At 61.3% G+C, this 6,000-nt stretch overlaps 1 protein-coding gene across 2 annotated transcripts in view; it reads left to right on the top strand.

Moving 5' to 3' along the window:
* Positions 1-4,923: 4,923 nt before the first annotated feature.
* The window catches only part of WASF2 (WASP family member 2), a 32,224-nt gene continuing 31,147 nt past the window's right edge, over positions 4,924-6,000 (top strand). The window contains exon 1 of one of the 2 annotated variants that reach the window (XM_032132338.1): positions 4,924-5,026. The gene's annotated coding sequence lies outside the window, so the exon portion shown is untranslated. The remainder of the gene's footprint in view (positions 5,027-6,000) is intronic. The other variant, XM_032132339.1, reaches the window with a different exon arrangement.

Genomic DNA, 6,000 nt, shown 5'->3' with positions numbered 1-6,000 from the left:
GAACATGGCCAAGGATTTCCATCTCCTCTGGCCGTGGTGGGGGGATCTTGGAAGGTTTGGGGGGGATCTTGGCAGGCTCGGGGGCAGAGCTGGAGCTCAGCTTGGAAGCACAGGCAGGGGATTTGAGCCTCCCTCCATAGTGGGATGAGGGCGAGTGCCCCCAGTGACATCCCAGCATCCCCAGAGGATGGGGACAAGCTCAGCCCTGGTGGGTCCTGGGCTGCTCCCTGCACATCCTGAGCATCCCCTGCCCAGGGGTCTCTGGTGGGCTGGGGATGGAGATGGCCCTGGACACCTGGCACAGAGGGGTCCCCCTCGTCCTGCTCCATGGGTGCAGGGTGGCACACCACAAGGCAGAAGAGGTGCTCCGGGAGCTGGTGCAGCCATCTCAGAAGATCCAGCTATTTTCCCCCCACTCTTTAAGACCCCATCTCAATCTGCAGGGCCAGGAGCCCCCCCAGAACAGCCTTACACATGCACATCTTGAATTTCCCTTCCCCAAACCCCCAGTTCCCAGCAAGCAGAGGCTGAGCCAGGTTCACACATGGGGTGTAGGCACTGGGACAGCCCCTCTCCAATTTTCCCTTGCCTGGAGCGAGGCTGAAGCCACTACCCCACCGCAGAGAGCCCATCATTAGAGCCCCTTCCACACACCCCATCCGCTGATGGACCCACGATTTCCTTTAGTCTTTTATTTACACTTTATTGCTCTTGTTTTTGCACTGGCAAAGCGCTGCTGGAGAGCACAGAAATCCTTCAGATCTCGGCTGGCAGCAGAGCTCTGCCTAATCATAGTCATTATCTGGAAGCAGGTAATGGGCATCTTTCCCATGTTAATTTGAAAACAGAATCAGCGAGAGCAGGACACCGGGGACGGAGCATGTTCCCAGCACCAGCCACTCCCTTTGGATGATTTTTAGGTGGCTTCCGTGGATGTTGGGGTGTGGGTTTGGGATGGGGGAACACAGAAAAGCAGGCAGAACCACGTGCCAAGCCTCGTGGCTCAATAAATCAGCCAGGAAAGGGGCTGCTGGCCGGAATCCCGCATGGATGGAGCCTGTCCTTGCTGCCACAGCAATAAAATCCCCTGGCCTTGTTTTTTTGGTGGCGAGGAGGATGATGGTGGCTCTCCCTCCTCCCTGCGCCACCGTCAGAACTTGCCCTCGTGGCTGGGTCCTTCGCTAACAAGGACTTGTCCCTTTTATCCCCAGCGGCAGGAGGGGATGGGGATGGAGGTGAGAGGCGAGGATTTCTCCCGGGGCCGGGAGGGGAAGGCTGGGTGGCGTTGGAGTTTCGTTTGCTGAGATACCATTAACGAGTGAGCAAAGGTTGCGGAGTCTCCATGGAGACAAGACAGCAAGAGAAGGGAGCGGGTGTGCGCTGGGTGAGAGCTGATTAGTAAATGTCAGCGGCACAGCCACTGCCCGCGCCACGCTGGCGCGGGGACGCGCCGGGCACCCGCACACCAGGCACCTCCTGTGCACCCCGGGCACCTCCTGTGCGTCCCGGACACCTCCTGTGCACCCCGGACACCTCCTGTGCATCCCGGACACCTCCTGTGCACCCCGGGCACCTCCTGTGCGTCCCGGACACCCCGGGCACCTCCTGTGCGTCCCGGACACCTCCTGTGCACCCCGGACACCTCCTGTGCGTCCCGGACACCCCGGGCACCTCCTGTGCATCCCGGGGATCCCACGCATCCTGTCCGTCCTGTGTGCCCGTCGCATCACGGGCACCCCGGGTATCCCATGCACCCCTTCCATCCCGTGGGCTCCACTGCCTCCGGGCGTCCGGGCGTCCCATGTGTCCTTGCAGCCCATCCACCCCGGGCAGCCCATCCACCCCGTGTGCATCATTTCACCCTGGTTATTCCGTGCATCCCAGGCCCCCCGTGCACCCCACGTATCCTGTGCATCCCAGGTACCCTGTGCCTCCCATGCATCCCAAGGGTCCTCTGCATCCCTGCCCATCCTGTGAGCCCTATTCCACCCCTGCTATCCCACGTGTCCTTGCGCATCCCAGGTCCATGGGAATCAGGGATGCAGGAGAAGCCTGGGTGCAAGTTCCCAAAACATCCTCACAGCTCTGGTGCTGACAGCCCTGGCTCCTTTCCCACAGGGAGCAGGGATGCAGCTGTGCCTGCTGGGATAGGGGCAGTTGGCCAGCGAACAACAAGCTGCCATCTCCTCCCTCCCGTGGAGAACGTCCCCTTTCCCAGTCCCTGCATCACACAGAGAGAGGATGAGGCTGGACCTGCTGGATCCCACCTGGTTTTCAGCAGCATCCAAGCCCAGGCTGAGGGAATCAGTGTTGGGATGAGGCACTGATTTGTGCCAGGGTCTGTCTGAGGTTATCAAGGGCTTGGACATGGCTGGAGCCCACCTGGGAGGGCAATGGGAGGCAGGAGCAGTCTGGCTGCTCTTTCCCATCCCCTGGAGCATCATTTACTTCCAGCAGAACACAGGAAAGCACCTGGCAGGCGAGAGCACCAGGGAAAAGTGTCGGGGGGCACGACTGCGGGGAGGGGGGGGGCTGGATCCTGCAGTTTAGCAGGTTTTATTCGGCAGCTATGAACAGAGCAGGAGAGATAAAGGTTGCAGTGCAGATACAGATTAGGAAGGTCCCTTGAGGCTGTGACACCTTGAGATAGAGGCAGATCTTCTTCAAGGGAAGGGCTCGCTGGCAGCTTGGAAAACATGGAGCTGAGCGGCCTCCAGCAGCACCTCAGCCCCTGCTCTGCACCCACAGGTGAGAACTGGGGGTGCTAGGGCAGGATGCGGGTACTGGGGCAGTGTCCCATGTACCCCATCCATCCCGTGTGCCCCACTGCATCCCGGGCACCCTGGACATCCCGTGTGTCCTATGAATCCCAGGCGCCACATAGATCCTGTATGTCCTTTGCCTCTCAGGTACCCCATGTGCCCGTGCATCCCAGGCCCTGGGCACCCCATCCATCCCGTGTGTCCCATTTCATCCTGCCAGGATGCAGTGCAGGGCAGCAGGCAGCACCAGAAGTGCTGACCATCCTACAGAGGTGGGACTCATGATGGAAAGTGATGCAAAAAACAGGCAAGAAATGGCTCTTTCAACATGATTGTGTGTCCATCTCTCCCAGGAGGATCAGGAGGGATGGCAGCGCTGGCAGAGAGACCCCCGGAGCAGGCGCAGGCTGTGTCACGGGGCAGAGGAGGCATGGCCACGAGGGACAGGCACGGCTCACACCAGAGTGACCCTGGGACGCTGGCTCCGCCATCACGGCTCCGCCATGGATTTGTGTGCTGCCTGGCGGGAGCACCGGTGATTTACTCCCTGTGGTTTGGTTTAAAGCAGGAGCACAGAGCGGGGAAGAGATGGATGTCTGTGCCAGCGGCCTTCATCCCTCTTCCCCCTCAAGCCCACAGGTTTGGTTTGATCATCAGGCAGGGAGGGAGGATTTAATACCCAAGTGCACCAGCAGAAACATGGAATGCCATGTGGTGGAATTTCTCATCAGACCTCTGCTCCTGCAGTCTCTGGAGGGCATTAGCATCACCCCGGCCCTGCCAAGGACCAGGATGAGTTGCAGGATGCTGGCCCCATCCCTGGAAGTGTTCAATGCCACACTGGACAGGGCTTTCAGCAACCTGGTCTGCTCAAAGGTGTCCCTGCCCATGAGTTTTAAGATGAGCTTTAAGATCCCTTCCAACCCAAGGGATTCCAGGACTCTGCTTCTACGCTGCGCTGCGGCCGGGCAGGAAACAGGGCTTTTCCGAGCCCTGGGGTGACCCCCACGTGCTGCGATGTCCCTGTGGGACTGGGATGCAGGACACCCAGCAGGGCCTGTCCCCGTGTCCCCAACAGCCCTATTCGTTACTCCAGGCTCCTTTAATCCCTGACTCTTCCCAGCTGCATCAAGCCACGGAGAAACCCAGGTTGGAGCGAAAGTCAGCATCACCCGGCTTGATTCCAGCTGCCATCGCCCCTGCGTGGCCAGCCAGGAGGGCGGGGGCTGTCCCCATGGCCCAGCTCCGGGGACCCCCGCGATGGGAACCTGGTTTGGGGGCTGGGGACGCCCCCCTCACCAGGGGGCTGGAGGTGGACGGGGGCTGGGGGTCCTGGGAGTTGCGCCAGGACTGGCAGCGGCCAAGCTCCGGTCCCGCTGGCCAGCCCAGCACTGTCCCTGTCACCGCACCCCCTGCCCCACTGCCACCCCCGCCTCCCCCCGCGGCCCCCCATCCCTCCACCCTTTCTCCTGCAGTCCTGTCCCACAACTCCCCACCCCACACGCCTTGTCCCACAACTCCCACCCCACACGCCTGGTCCCACAACTCCCCACCCCACACGCCTGGTCCCACAACTCCCACCCCACACGCCTGGTCCCACAACTCCCCACCCCACACGCCTGGTCCCACAACTCCCCACCCCACACGCCTGGTCCCACAACTCCCGACTCCGAATCCCAGACCCCGCCCCGCCCTGGTTTGACACCCCCGCTCCCCCAGGTGGAACTTTCCTCGCAGGGCGGGAGACCATAGAGGCGAAAGGCAACACCAAAGCGGAGCTCTCCGGGGGAGGTGCGGAAGTGACAGAGACCCCTTTCCTCCAATGCCGTTTGGAAGAATATCAAGCTCTGTCTTTCATAGACAAAAAACCACAATAATTTAAGATGTCGGAATTGTGATCGGTGGCGCGGTTCTCCCCTCTGCCCCCGTAATCTGTCCCCAGACTGGCCAGGGTTCCCCCCGTCTATCTCCCCTCATGGTACACTCCTCCCTGTTTACTCTCTTTGCGCGGCCGGCTTGGGTGCGGTTCTTCCGCTGCGCCAGGTTCGTACGAAAGCGGCGTAGGCCGGCTTTGATGGACAGAGAGCCGCAGCCAATAGCGCGGCAGCATCTCCGGGCGGGCCGCCAATGGCGCGGCGGCGGGGGGGAGGCGGGGCGAGGGCCCGTCGGGGCAGGGAGGGGGAGTCGTGGAATGGCGGACGGGCGGGCCGGCCCGCCCTGGTGATAGTGAGTCCAGGGGCCCGGAGGGGACAGCCGTGGACAGGGTGAGTGCGAGAGGGGCGAGCGGGCCTCCCCAGCCCCCCCGGGCCGTCTCGTCCTGGGGGAAAGAGGCGGAGGCGCTGGAGTGGGCCGCAAGGCCCTTGCCAAATAGTGAGCTGTTAGGTTGAGGCGGGCGGTGTTTCCTGCCACATAGTGAGACAGAGCTCCTGCGGTCCTGGGAGGGGGTTTGGGGGGGTCTGTCCCGGTCTGGGACTCCATTCCCGGGCTGACACTTCCGCATGCCTTCCCGGGGGCCGCGGTTTGGTGCGGGGTGTGTGCCTGGGCCGGGCTGGCCTGTGGGGAATTGGGGCGGGCTGCCCGGGGGTGCTCAGAGCCCCGTGCTGGGTGAAGGAAATGTCGCCTGCGGGGCTCTCCTGAGGCCTGGCCGGTGTGTGCTGTGCTGGGGTTGTCACAGAGGTCTGGCATAGCGGGGAACGCTTGGGCACTCAGGAGACAAGGGGGTGCTGCTTGGTCCCTTTTAGGGGGGAGCAGTGGGGCTCTGCTGGGCGAGCAGAGGGGGTCCCTCCCTTTCCCGGCATTTGCTGCCTGAGTTTGACATTGGGACTTGTGAAAACGTGTCTGTGTCCGTATCCAAAGTGTGTCCGGGTGGGAGCTGGGGGCCCTTATTGAAGGAAACTTCTCCCTCCTGCCTGTCTTCTAGTCCCACTCCTGGGTGCACCCCTCGATCTGTCTGGGAACACTTTAAGTTGTGTGTGTCACCCCCTCGGCTATGAACCATCCACAGCGCGTAAAATCTAAAACTACTTGGTGTGACCCCCTGTGGGTGCTGTAGCGTGCTTTGGGATTTTTTTTTTTCCCCTGAGAAAAGGCTTGGGATACGGTCGGATAGTTTGGTTTAGTGCACTGACCTCCTGGTGGCCTCAGACCATATTTCTTCTAGACAAGAAATAAGCTATTAGGGAATGTCCTTGTGGTTGTACCTCACCAGCATTTAGGTTAGTGTTGGGGTTACTTTGGG

Source organism: Corvus moneduloides, chromosome 23 (genome assembly GCF_009650955.1).
Source record: "Corvus moneduloides isolate bCorMon1 chromosome 23, bCorMon1.pri, whole genome shotgun sequence".
In the NCBI taxonomy this organism is placed as follows: domain Eukaryota; kingdom Metazoa; phylum Chordata; class Aves; order Passeriformes; family Corvidae; genus Corvus; species Corvus moneduloides.
This window is presented reverse-complemented; position numbering and strand designations above follow the sequence as displayed.